The sequence below is a fragment of the Asterias rubens genome, chromosome 2 (assembly GCF_902459465.1).
Source record: "Asterias rubens chromosome 2, eAstRub1.3, whole genome shotgun sequence".
NCBI classification, from domain to species: domain Eukaryota; kingdom Metazoa; phylum Echinodermata; class Asteroidea; order Forcipulatida; family Asteriidae; genus Asterias; species Asterias rubens.
The window spans coordinates 23,010,835-23,025,664 of NC_047063.1; the positions used below are offsets into that span (position 1 = coordinate 23,010,835).

Below are 14,830 nucleotides of genomic sequence, written 5' to 3' on the forward strand. Positions count from 1 at the left end.
GATCGATGACATTATGGTGACATTGCCACTCAGACGCTTCGCCTTAGCTGACAGTTTTGGGGCTGTTTATCTCTGCCCGTGCAACGGCAGAGATATTGTCCTTGTGGTGGATATTCTTCTTCTTCTTCTTCTTCTTCTTCTTCTCCTTCTCCTTCTTCTTCAGCTTGCATTTGCAAAACCGTGGCCACATATTGGGCTTGTTTGTTTTTGTTTTTATTATGATTAAAGTTCAGATTTTGAACTTATTATATATACATTACTGATTTACAAACAATCTTGTGAACAAAACATAAACTTTCAACATGAAATATAAATTACACGCTGAGCCGCGGTATGATAATCCTGTACCGTAATAATACCGTTTTCTTGCGTACAAATATTTTTAGAGTAAAGTTACTTAGTTACATGAGGTTTACTTTCTGATGGCGGCTTCCCGGTTCAGAGAAAATGAACAGCGACGACAAAGGTAAGAGCTTTGCCCTTGGTTTTTTCCATGTTAGGTGACCAAGTGAACTCAAAAAGTTGCCACTAATAGTTACCTCGCAAATGAGCTGATTGATTAAAACAAACCAGCAAGACGTCCGATTGGTGAACGATGTGTAGGATCTTATTCGTTGATCATTTTTGAAATTCATTGTTGGATCACAGTTTGAGCTCCCTTGGATTTTTTTCTAACAATGATTTGCTGTTTACTCTATTGATACTTCCTACATAGAACGGGGTTTTTCCCACTGGAGTTAAAACACGTTCTGGGATTGTGTCAATTATTATTCCAATTATTTTGTAAATACTGCAGCGAGTTTTAAACCAAATTTACGCTACTTTATGCTACTTCAAAATAAGAAATCATCAATTGGAAATGATTGATTTTTCATAGAATGGAGTCCTTATAATCTTCCACTAGATTATTTATGCAATATTTTCTTTCTTTTTTAAGTAAAAGCGACCCCTTTGGAAAATAATTTACCAAGAAGTGGTCGTGATTCTTAATGGATAATAGATAAACGCTGTCACTTATGAGCAGAAAGCGTCTTACCTGCATGGTAACATATCGGAGGAGAGACGTACTGCTAAGGACCGTTAACTTTATAATACTGCCGCAAAATCACAAGCTAAGCTGCTGCTGCTTCACCATCCGCCGAGCTCCTTACACAATCCAGCTAATAAAACTAAACGCATGCGCAGAGGTCACACTGTCCAGTCTATCCATGAGCTGTCACGTAGCTCCTCCCATTTTACAACTCACGGGGGGGAATCCCGAGTCGAGAAATTGTACAGACTCATTCAATTCCAGACCGTAAAGCGTCGTGAGTTGTTGTATTTTTCCTTCTTCCCATGGATTAATGTGCCTCAAAATCTGCAAAATATTTGTGTAAGTATGATTTATGAAGCTATGTGTGTACTTATTGTTCCTTTGCACTTATGCAATTTAAAAATAGAAATGCTGCGAGAGACGGGATGATCACTTTAAACTATAATGTTTTTGTGTTGGTTAACTTTGAATGTTTCTGATCGCATTTTTGAATGTCGAAACAATGCTCGAGCTCCAATGATTGCAGATAGACCGTTTACTTCTGAAGTTGAAAATGGTGGACCAGGGCAGTGCGCACTGTAGGTTTGGATACCGAATTCACGATCTGCGTGTAGGCAGCCTGCAATATATATGCTGATCATGTTGCCGGTAAATTACACAATGTTTTAGCAGCGTGTATTGAGCTACTTAGCATTACGATCTTGTCCGCTGCAGCTGATGTCGCAGAGAAACCAAGTGCATCCAGAGGGTTTCTGGAAAATAAAGAGGAATTGTAATTAGGGCGGTTTATATGGAGGACGGAAAGTGGACATCTGCTTTAAATGCAGAAAAGCAGATTTCTGCTACCAGAAAAGCAGATTGAACGTTTTGTGAAAATGCTTTTTCTACGTTTCTACTTTTCTGTTACCAGAAAAGCAGGTTTTACCTTTTCTCCTAATGCTGGCGGACGAAAAGTGGCCATTTGCATGTCTGCTACCAGAAATGTAGAAAAGCAGATTTAACGTTTTGTGAAAATGCCATTTTCTATTTCTTTGCTTTTCCGCCACCTGAAAAGCAGATTTTACTCGGGCGGCCGAAAAGTGGCCATCTCCTTTTCTCCTTTCAGATACCGGAAAATCACATTTTACCTCGGCAGTAGGTGGCCGAAAAGTGACCATTTGCTTTTTTCGTTCAAAGGACGGCCAGTGAATGTTTCAGTTTATTGAACAAGTCCAAACGTGTCACCTGTTTCATTTGATTCGGGAAACTGTATGACTGACCGTGTTTTTTGTAAGGAAAGAATCCTTGAAGTCTATTTTGGATGGTAGCCGTGAAACCTCCGCCAGAGTATTTCCTTTGAGATGCCGCGCCGCCTGCGCGGTCATCACAAAAGTAGGCCATACTTCTTCCAGTATCGACTGACTGACGTGATTGGTTCCCCAACACAAACACAAACACAGTTCGGCGTCGTGCATTGTGCGCATTTTATGGTTCACGTTCACTGGCCGTCCTTTGAAAGCGAAAAAGCAAATGGCCACTTTTCGGCCACCTACTGCCGAGGTAAAATATGATTTTCCGGTCGGTATCTGAAAGAAGAAAAGGAGATGGCCACTTTTCGGCCGCCCAAGTAAAATCTGCTTTTCAGGTGGCTGAAAAGCAGAGAAATAGAAAACTGCATTTTCACAAAACGTTCTGCTTTTCTATACTATTCTTGTAGCAGGAAAGCAAATGACCACAGTTTCGGCCGCCAGAGTAAAATCTGTTTTTCAGGTGGCAGAAAAGCAGAGAAATAGAAAATTGCATTTTCACAAAACGTTAAATCTGCTTTTCTACTATTCTGGTAACAGAAAAGCAAATGACCACTTTTCGTCCGCAAGCATTAGGAGAAATAGTAAAACCTGCTTTTCTGGTAACAGAACAGTAGAAACGTAGAAAATGCAATTTCACAAAACGTTCAATCTGCTTTTCAGTTAGCAGAAACGTAGAAAAGGAGAAAATAGGTTTAGCTGCGCGTTACGCGAGCAAAATGTGAACATGAACGTCAGGAAAAGAAATTGTTGTAAAAGTATCACATTTAAACCATTAGTTACTATTTCTCACGTCAGGTACGTGCAGACGTCGACGTCTTAACGTTGCGACGTTACCTAGAAACTAAATTACACAATTTTCCGACGTTCCCGTTCACGTTTGCTCGCGTCGTGCAGCTAACTCACTCATTCACTCAGTCGACCCAAGTTGTCGCGTTGCCGCATGTTTGAGTCGGGCTCTATGTCTGACACGCCACACAACTCTATCCTGCATACAGCTGATTAGCTCCTCCTTGTTGACTACTCCTGCATCCTCGATCAGGGTCTTGAGCATGGTGTTATAGTGGGTCTTCCGGTGCCACGCCTGCCGTGAGTGGGCTCCCACACAATGACTTTATTGGCTGGTAGCTCTGGGTGCCGTAGGCAGTGACCAGCAAGGCGCAACCGGCGCTCCTTGATCTTCTCGCTCAGTGGGGGGATGTTGCCATAGAGCTCCAGGTTCGTGATGTGATCCCTCCAGGAGACATTCTGTGCCATCCGTAGCATCCTGGTGTAGCAACCGTTGATGGATTTGGTCAATGCCTGTGTGAGAGTCCAAGACTCACACCCATACAGCAGGATGGTTTCTATTGCGGCATGAAAGAATCTCAGCTTTAAACCCTTGGAGAGCTGAGATGTCCAGATCTTCTTCATGTCATAGAGGGCTTTCCATGCAAGCGCCTTACGGACTTTGATATCTTTCTCTGTACTCTGCATCCTGGAGCCGAGGTACTTGAAGTCGTCCACCTCCTTTAGTTAAGAACCTCCGAAGGTCTTAAGTGGAGCATGATCCCCAATGTTGTATACCATATACTCCGTCTTCTTGGCATTGAGATGGAGACCAACCTTCTCACACTCCGACTCAAATCTGCTGTGTAGCTCTTGATGAGCCTCTATGATGTTGTCAGACAGTAGGGCTATATCATCTGCGAAGTCTAGGTCGGAGAGGGTCACTGGGCCAATTCTTCTGTACTTTCTTGGGGGTGATGGTGAAGCCTAGATCCTCGTGTTCTTTGAGGGCTTGTCTCAGGGCGTAGTCAAGTACAATGATGAATAAAAACGGAGCCAGCGTGTCGCCTTGCAGAACTCCTGCCAATATTTCGAACACATCGCTTTCTCCGTCCGGGGTGATGATTTTGGCAGTGGTATTGGTGTACATGGCTTCGATGGCTCGAAGAAGCCGTGGTGGGATTCCATACGCCTTCAAGATTTTGATCAACTTGCCTCTGTGGATGGAGTCGAAGGCCTTTTTGAAATGTATGAAAGTCAGTACAGCCGGCAGTTTGTTGTTCTTTACTTCCTCGATAATACGGCGGAGGGCTAAGATCTGTGCGACAGTAGAACGTTTTTCTCTGAAACCGTTTTGATTGTACCTGAGTTTAGGGTCAATGGCTGCTCGAATTCTATTCAGGATCAGCCGGTTATAGACTTTGACCATGGTGCAGGTGAGACAGATTCCACGGTAGTTGTCTGGTGAGGACAGGTTTCCAGATTTTGGGATTGGGATTCTGCTTTCTTTTATGAACAGGGATCGGCACCAGAAGCCAAGCAGATAGGAGTTTGGTTAGGAGAGGCAATTTGAGACGCTGACCTTATGGGATATTTCAGGGGGAGAGGAGTTGCTCAATTCTCCTCGCCAATCCCAGTCAGTCCTAACCATTTGACCCCCGTGCAGCTAAACCTTCCTATGCTTCCTCCAATGAACTATAAACAGTCAAAATAGACCGCAGCGCCCTCACTTAGGAAAAGGAAAGCCCAGAGGCACACCCGTAACTATGGTGGCCTAGAAGGGACACAGCCAGTCGTGAATATTTTTGCGACGTCGTGAATATTTTTGCGACGTCGTGAATTTATTCACGACAAGTCGCGAATATTTTTACAACGTCGTGAATATTTTTGCGACGTCGTGAATTTATTCACGACAAGTCGCGAATATTTTAGCGACGTCGCGAATTTTTTCACGACTAGTCGCGAACATTTTCATGACGTCGTGAATATTTCTGCGACTAGTCGCGAATAAATTCACGACTAGTCGCGAATATTTTGTCAGTAGCTTGAGTGTGTAATTACTGTATTCACGTTGACGGCTTAGTAAGACTAAGTAAAAGCTGTCCCGTACGATGATGGTTTCGGAGGAGAATTCCGACTGATGCAAATCGAGGGTGGGTTTTTTAAACAAAACTAACATTAACGTATGGCCCTAACGGTAGGCCTAGGCCTAACGTTATAGTTTTACTAGTACTTTAGTAGGAGTAGGCTATCCTATGTTAGGCAACAAACGTTGGCACTTTCACTCTTCAGAAAAAACATAACGTTATATGTCACCCGCTCCTTCGTAATGATGAATATCGAGTAAATTTCATTTTTGAGTTTATATCATAATAATCCCAACTAGCAAATCTCAACATTTTAAATAAAATAAAAATCATGATCATACGACCTTCCTGTCCAAAATAGTATGTAATTTTCGATGACCTTGACACTATCAATTTTGAAAAACGTAAACGCTAGAAAAGTTAACTTTTAAAAGTGCAACGTCTCACACACTCATTAAAACAACTATTTTTTACGAAATGAAAACATCAATTTTTAACCCCGGCGTAGTCGGACCAAAAATAGGTAAATTTTACAAACAACCCAATGATAAGTTTAATTATAATGTGTTGACAATTTCAGCAATAAATTTGACAATTAATTTACCTGAATTGTTAGAGCAATTTGCGTTGTTATTTCCAACTTGAAATGCGAGTTCGTTTCGTCACGGCAGGGTGCAACGCATCACGTAATCCCCTACCAAGTTTAACTGAAAGATTATTCCTTTAGCATTCAGAATTATTTGGGTTTGGAGTAATTCAACCTTGAAAACCACCGAAATATTGATGCAAATCAGACACGGTTTTTTCGAACTTAGATAACAATTCCACTGGATCAAACATGGGCCCCATACACAGAGTGGCAACAATCGTCATAGCTTGGCTCTCTACGCGTGCCGTGTAAGAATTACACACTCAAGCTAATGAAAAAAATATTCACGACTAGTCGCGAATTTATTCACGACTAGTCGCAGAATTATTCACGACTAGTCGCAGAATTATTCACGACGTCGTGAAAATATTCGCGACTAGTCGTGAAAATATTCGCGACTAGTCGTGAAAATATTCGCGACGTCGCCAAAGTATTCGCGACGTCGCCAAAATATTCGCGACTTGTCGTGAATAAATATACGACGTCGCAAAAATATTCACGACTGGCTGTGTCCCTTCAGGGCCACCATACGTAACCTATAATTGAACATCTGACGTCGCACTCTTGGCCCGTGAATATAAATACCATACTTGAACAGTTGCGTCTAAAGAATCGTCCATTTTAATAATTAATAATAATAATAAGACTTGTATAATGCGCACATATCCACCCTGCTGGGTGTTCAAGGCGCAGTAAAACCAAAAACAAACATAAACACAACGAAAAACAGACACAACAAAATTAGTCATTGAAAACCTATGACATAAGATAAGTTTTGAGAAGAGACTTTGAGAAGAGACTTTGAGAAAAGACAAGATCGAAGATCAATGGTAGAGAGTTCCAGATGCGTGGCGCGACTGAAGAATAAGACCTGTCACCTGTCAGTGTCGAGACTTGGGTTCAATGAGGAGAAGCAAAGAACTTGATCGGAGACTCCATGATGGAGTGTAAACTTGAAGCAGTTCAGAAATATAGTGGGGAGCTTTGTGGACAATGAGCATCAGCTCTTGCCTTGTTTGACCCCAGTGAAGGCGCTTTGGTCTCAGAGCATGGGCGTGATATTATGTAATTGCAAGGGGTCTATTTGCCTGAACATCTGACGTCACACTTTGAGGCTCGTGAAGTTACGCCAGAGATCTGCCTTTGAGCCCACGTCCATAATCACGCCATTCATTGATCTGGGGATTCGCAGTTTAATCTGACGTACATGTAAACATGTGGATACATACACCATTATAGTCCTTATATTTGTAAAGACAGTGGACCAGTCTAGGGCAGGGTCTAACAGACTGTGCCAAGTATATCGAGCACATTCGAACTTGTTGTTGGGAATGTAATACTTAGGGATACTAAATATGATAGTAAAATTAATTCAACAAAACCCGAAATAAAACTTGGCCGCACTTCCCTTTGGCCTAAACTGAGATGAAGAAAAAACATTGAAAATATTGTGCCCACAACCTCCGATCACAAAACTGATGTAACGCTCGTTGGATACACAATGATACCGCAAGATGCTTGACACCAATAGACCCTTCTCCCACGACACTGCACGTGTAACACTTTGCCTGGAATATCCACCTAACAAGGTGCACAAAGCTCATGAAAAGAAGAAACAATGTTTTCGGAGCCGGTTGGGCAGGAGATTCTGTCTCCCGAAGAATCTGTCTCTCAAAACTCCAATACGACGAATTGTTGAGAAACAAATGTATCAAACAATAATAACGTGAAGTTTGTTGTTTGTTTAGATGATCTTCCCATCAAGGGAGGGAACTCGGCAAACTCCCCAGGGGGATATAAACACCAAGCTGGCAACAACCAATCTCTCTCATACAAACATTAACGTCTATGATTATGAATTGCAAAAATTATTCAAGAAATTGTGATTCTTAACTAGACTTTTACCAGAAGCTTCTAATTGCATAACAGCAATGAAATTCTGTCCCTCATTCCGTTTAAAAGAGAAAGTTTCTGTAATCTGAAACCTATTACTGTTTGCCAGTCCCGACCAGCAGGCTACTATCTAGCTTACCGTACTGCTCACTTTGAAAAGTCTACTCAGTAAGTATACACGCTTCATATTATTATTATTATTTAAATCTTAATTGTTTCATAATTTAAAGATATTTATTTAATTTATTCAATTGTCATTGTGAAATCAGCGGTTAGCTGAGGGATTCGAACCGACAACCTTGTGATTGCAAGTCCTGCAGTCCAAGGAAAAACATTGTATCGTAATGCGACACACACAGTGAGATCATGGAGCTATACGAAATCCCATGGGAAGTAACAATTGCGTTAAATACACACGGTGCGCTAGCTGCAGCTGATGTGTGACGTAACGATTACCCATCAGTGGCGATTGGTTCTTGTTATATCGACTGTATTACATAATAGCACTTGGTGTCGTCACTGAGCTATTAATATTCACGCAATCCGGATGTTTAAGGGAATGCCCTTATCCGGGTTTGGAGTGCCTTTGCTGCTTTCCCAGAAAGTTCCAGGCATAATGGATAACGGAAGCGTATTCCTGTTATGATATATGTCATTATAATCAGTGGATATATGTGTCATCAATAAAAGGGGTTTTCTGACCGTGTGTTTAATCACTTTTCATGTACGACAATAAAGAGCAAAGACCGTTCACGCATTGTAACTTTGTTCCTAGTCCTGATGATGATAATTTGAACCGTTTACTAAATTGGACCCACCTTCACTAGGAACGTATAAAGTAAGTGATAATTAGAAGGATAACTTATGTAGGCAAACATAGAGAGTTGATGTCTAGCAAAACAATACACTTTTTCTACCTCCATGGTTAAATTGACTTAAATTAATTCATTTATTATCATCCGCCGGCCGTAACACAATTCATAGAACTAACTAATAAATCATAGAATGTATTCATACAAATTGTCGTAATGCTTTTTAACAATCTTAGACCGAAATACACAGTAAAATAACAAAAACAAAATTATCGTACTTAAAATACGAGAACAAAATGTCACCCGACGCCACAATCTGACACGCTGAGATAGGCATACAATGATAATATAAAATGTGTTTCTTAGTTTTCATTTTTGTTTTACGCATTATTTAACAATGTTCATCAATTGGCCCAAATTATCATTAAAGTTAAATTCTAGGTATTATAGAATACCTTCTCTATGATATTATGACCGCAAACCTTCTTCACCCCTGACCCCTGCAGCATTTTGACAGAATAAATGGCTTGGGCCCATGGCCTATTAAGAGCATTACTTTTTACTTGAGAAATTCGTTTCAAGTGTAAATTTTTCTTTCCATATTTTGGCGAACTGACGCAAAGTTTAATCTACTAGCCTACCAATGCAACATATACGGCGCGCACGTAATTATTTTAAATATTTACAAATAAATTTGTGATCCAAAATGTTTCCACGAATGAACACCAACCGTGTTTGATGTAGCTTTGTAACTGCACGATCAGGGCGCAATTTCACAGCTCTACAAACCGCCGAATTATGCAATTCGATCACCATCTCCGCTTGCACGGCAAGCGGAGAATTTCTGCGCTAGATGTGTAAGGAAGTAGAATGTATAGTAACGTACGCACGCACACAAGCTAAAATTCCCCGTTACGGCCTACCAGTGAAATACGCTTGGCGTGAAGCGCAGAAATAAATCCCTGCTTCCGTAAGCGCTGATTCTCTACTTACGGCAAGCGTGAGCCATGACATCATGTTGTCTGTCAGTTCCTCCTGTAAACGGAAAAACGTATTTTTTGTGTGTTGATGTTTTATTTAACTATTAAACTGACAAAAAGCACCATCTCATAAATATCAAGTTCATAGAATCAACATTTCGTGCACTACTTGAAGTATGGAAGCGGGAAGTGGGAATTTAAAAAGCGTTCAAAATCAAACGCCGCTCAAAATCAAACGCCGTTCAAAAGCAAACGCTGTTTCTCCGATTGCTACTTTACGAGAGCTCGGCGCAAGGTTTTAAGTGAAATGGTACCCCATTGAAACGCCTATTAGTCTTATAACTATTGTTGAAGTGACAGTAAGAGCGATGAACAAATTCACTTAACTACACCCGTCTTGACCAAACAGCGCCCTCTGTTGTTTATAGTAGGCCCATTATGCTGAATCATCGGTTTTCCACACAATTATTGAGCGTTTTGCATCATACCTATTTACAAAACTAAAATAACAAAATAAATTTTAACCAGAAGCTTCTAATTGCATAACAGCAATGAAATTCTGTCCCTCATTCCGTTTAAAAGAGAACGTTTCTGTAATCTGAAACCTATTACTGTTTGCCAGTCCCGACCAGCAGGCTACTATTATAGCTTACCCTACTGCTCACTTTGAAAAGTCTATTCAGTAAGTATACACGCTTCATATTATTATTATTATTTAAATCTTAATTGTTTCATAATTTAAAGAGCTAGGTTTGGCTAGTAGATTTTATCCATGAATTAAACTTGTTTTCACTCTTTTACATGAAGACATGTTTTTCTGTGGTTCCACTTCAATGGCCCATTTAATTTCCAACTCTGAAAAGACCCAGTGACATTCAAGACCACATCGAAGGCGTGGAATTGTGTGAGTATAACTTCATGTCGTAGAGAGCGGTGCATGCAAAGTGCGGCGCTGTATCGACTGCATGATCGCCTCGCATTGTCTTTGAATTGACTCCTTTCAAATCCAGTATAATACTCATTTTGTTGTACTCAATAGTTTTGTATTACCCGATTGCTTTCCAAGTTCTGTAGTGAACAATCCATATGATTCTCGGGTGGGATTCGAACCCGCAGCTGGTAACGCAAACAGTTATACAAGTAATGACTTTTGATCTAAAGCCTTTGTTGTCCGGGATTGCGCTTTGCTCATGCAGTGTGGTCCAGGAGTTCTCATGGATGTTTAACAGAACTACACCTTTTTTAGCCCAAATCTTTTACCAGTACATTCGGTGTATGTAATCCATGTATATTTTCAATTCTATTGAGCCGTGTACACGAGTGCACACGTGTGGATGATGGCAATAGCCTATGCATGATCTTTTGTACTAAAATGTATAAAGCATGACGTCATCATGGAACTGTTTAAAACTCGTGTGAAGGTCACTGCGCTATATAATACTATGACTCTTCTGTTTCTCTGTCTTGCTCCTGTTCAGATGTGAATTTCCATTAATTCGTGTCATTCAAAAGAGATGACTCTAAAATACCACAGTATGACCGATGAAGGCAAAAAAAAAAAACATTATGTCTATAAAAAAAGTGGGAGATGGACTACTTAAAACAACAATCTCTGGAATGGAAAGTTTCCAAAGTTGGGTTTGAATGGAGGTCATCAGGGCCCAATTTCATTGAGCTGTTTACCTGTAAGAAAATTGTTGTGCTTACTGTAGCAGAAAAATGTGCGTAAGCATAAACTATATTTCACCATAATTTCTCAAGATAAGCAGAACATTCCTAGGCGCATGCACGTTCACCACCATGGGTTGCATGGTTACCGCACTCGTGTGTTACCTCGGGTAAGCCAACAGTTACCTCGCTTACGGTAAACAGCTTTATGAAGAAAAACATTCTGCTCAAAGGCAGTGGACACGTATTGGTAATTACTCAAAATAATTATTTTCATTTAAACCTTACTTGATTACGAGTAATCGGGAGAGGTTGATAGTATAAAACATTGTGAGAAACGGCTCCCTCTGAAGTGACGTATAGTTTTCGAGAAAGAAGTAATTTTCCACGAATTTGATTTCGAGACCTCAGATTTAGAATTTGAAGTCTTGAAATCAAGCATCTGAATGCACACAACTTGGTGTGACAAGGGTGTTTTTTTTCTGTCATTATTATTTTCGCAACTTCGACGACCGATTGAGCTCAATTTCACAGGTATGCATCATGTTGAGATACAACAACTGTTATGAAATATGACCCACAAGGGAGAAATGACATCTTCTTTCACAAGGTTGGTCTAGTTCTATTTAAGGCGCGATTTCCCCCTAGCCGCCGGGTCTCATCTGCCGGTGCCATTTGCTCCCTCGGGTGTTCAAAATGGACCCAATAATAGCGTGTAACAATGTTACTAAAATTAATTGTGTACTGTATCCTAGGATCAAGATGTAAAAGTTTAACATTCATGTCCATTAAGTTAATCGCGTCAAGTTTTCCATGAACATAGAGTTTACCATGTCCCCTCAGGAAAACTGTACTCCGCGCTTGTATTCCTCACTGTGTTCCCTTCAATGGTTAGTAAAGGGGAAACAATGGTTCCGCATAAAATTATTCATCCACTCTTATTTTGAAATTTTAACAATGAGTATGTTTTCTTTCATTACAAGTAAAATTAAATTAAAGGCAGTGGACACTATTAGTAATTGTCAAAGAATAGCCTTCACAGTTGGTGTGTCTCAACATATGCATAAAATAACAAACCTGTGAAAATTTGAGCTCAATCGGTCGTCGAAGTTGCGAGATAATAATGAGAGAAAAAAAACTTGTCGCACGAAGTTGTGTGCGTTTAGATGGTTGATTTCGAGACCTCAAGTTCCAAATCTGGGGTCTCGAAATCCAATTTGTGGAAAATTACTTCTTTCTCGAAAACTATGGCACTTCGGGAGCCGTTTCTCACAATGTTATATACCATCAACCTCTCCCCGTTGTGGCGGTTTCAGTCTTCCGCCGTGTTCAATTTTCCGGGACTCAGTAAAGCATATAACAATTGACTTCTTTCGCTCGCTGTGCGCAGGCGTCGCATGACGTAATGTTACCGTATTTGGTCATTCGGAAAACTGAACACGACGGAAAGTTGAAACCGCCACACCGTTACTCGTCACCAAGAAAGTTAATGCCAATAATTATTTTGAGTAATTACCAATAGTGTCCACTGCCTTTAAGTACAGAAGGTTAGATATACGTAATATGCAGCGGTTGCTGTTTACCGGTTGCAAAGCAACCAAACAATGGCATTGTAATTATTGGTCGGCGCCGTTGGTGCTCAACGTCAAACTTGAATTTGAACCTGGAGCTTCATCTCTATGTAATGTATATTTATTTTAGAGACACATATTATTGCGCTTTTGAAGATTAATATCGGACATTGGTCGCAATTTCTTCTTTACAAATAATTACCCGTCGAATGTAACAGTGAACGCCCCTTTTCTGTCATGTAAGTATAATTTGATTAGAACGAGCACATCGGTCACATCAAATTCGTTGTTTACGAATGTTTATTCCTTGTTCTTTTTTTATAGTATTTGGCAAAGCAGCCAATATCTCTAGTGTGAGATTCACACAATAGAAGATTGTGAACATGATGTTGTTGTTCTGGTATAAGTAGTTGTGAATCGTGAATGGAGTAAATTATCTTCGAAGGTTAAAGGAACACGTTGCCTTGTATCGGTCGAGTTGGTCTTTGAAAAGCGTTTGTTATAATATGAATATGGGTTAGAAAGATGCTGTAAAAGTAGAATACAATGATCCACACAAACATGCCTCGAAATTGCACGGTTTTCCTTTTACCTCGTCGACTAACACGGTCAGCCATTAATATGGGAGTCAAATTTTTGACTCCCATAAATCGCACAGTAAAAGGAAAACCACGCAATTTCGAGGCAAACTTGTGTGGATTATTGTATTCTACTTTTAAATTATCTTTCCAACCATATGCATTTTATAACAAACGGTTACAAACGCTTTTTTATAGACCAACTCGTCCGATCTAAGGCAACGTGTTCCTTTAAAGACAGTGGACGCTATTGGTAAGACCAGTCTTCTCACTTTGTTATATCAACGTTTGCGTAAAGTAACAAACCTGTGAAAAATTGAGCTCAATCGGTCGTCAACGTTGCAAGATAATAATGAAAGAAAGAAAAAACACCCTTGTCTCACGAAGTGTTGTGCTTTTTTATGCTTGATTTCGAGACCTCAAATTCTAAACTCGAGGTCTCTAAATCAAATTCGTGGAAAATTACTTCTTTCACGAAAACTATCACTTCACAGGGAGCCGTTTCACAATGTTTTATACCATCAACCTCTCCCCTTTACTCGTTACCAAGTAAAGTTTAATGCTGATAGTTATTTCGAGTAATTACCAATAGTGTCTACTGCCTTTATAAAATATGATTTTGCACGATTGCTCATGGAAAATTTTTCTTCCATGGTTGTGCCATGGTATAATGTGACGGAAGTTCTTACTAAAACACGGAGCAAGCAAAGTCACTGAAGTTGTTTAGGCCTATTTATAGAGAGGTCAGGGGGCCAATGGTAGACCATGACAGCAGCAGGGCAAACATTGTATTCAGGCACCCGAGCGGGATGTGTTATAGCAGTTAGGTATTTTTGTCGATTTAAGCGGGAAAATATTGGCATCAATGGCTGAAACTAAGTATAATATCGTGAGTACGTATGCTGAGCATTATCGGAGGTGAGTAAAAACATGTGTAATTTTAATGACAAAAATCCCAACACTATTAACAATTATAGTGTTGGGATTTTCTGTAAATTTTTTAATGTGCGATACATAGCAATTTTAGCATGTTTCACGTACTCTGTGTTGCAAGTTATTTCTGTCAAGTTAATTTTTAGGAAGTCGGGGGTGATAGGCTACTATGAATGAGACCCATGTTCAAGAATCTTTTGGATCCATTTGGTCTGTGTGTGGTGATTATTAGGAAAGAAATGTGGACCGACGGAATCTGTTATTCATTCGATGACGCGGCACTAGGGTGGTGAAAAGAGAAGCATGTTGATGCGGTGCCTCCCAGATGTCAGGTACAGGGCATGCAAGCAGTTCCAGGCGATCTAGGCTGTACAAAAAGAGAGAGAGAGAGAATCGTTACATTTGAATGTTCACAATGGTTATTATCCAAAGTGGTCCTGTAGGAAGCATTGCAGCAGTTTATTGAATTGCATCCAAGTTGCCTGTTTGCCTTCACCTTCCTCCGTTTGATGACATCATCTCGATCATAGGCCCATCACTATCCCGTTGTAGGAAATACGTACCACACATTA

The 14,830-nt window shown here is 40.3% G+C and overlaps 1 protein-coding gene across 4 annotated transcripts in view; it reads left to right on the plus strand.

Annotated features, from left to right (window-relative positions):
- Positions 1-225: 225 nt before the first annotated feature.
- LOC117304567 (serine/threonine-protein kinase TBK1-like) overlaps positions 226-14,830 on the plus strand; it is a 39,527-nt gene continuing 24,922 nt past the window's right edge. The window contains exon 1 of one of the 4 annotated variants that reach the window (XM_033789136.1): positions 226-466. The gene's annotated coding sequence lies outside the window, so the exon portion shown is untranslated. Of the gene's footprint in view, positions 467-1,288; positions 1,373-10,122; positions 10,191-13,935; positions 14,244-14,830 lie in introns of those variants that run through there. The other 3 variants (XM_033789103.1, XM_033789127.1, XM_033789118.1) reach the window with 3 other exon arrangements.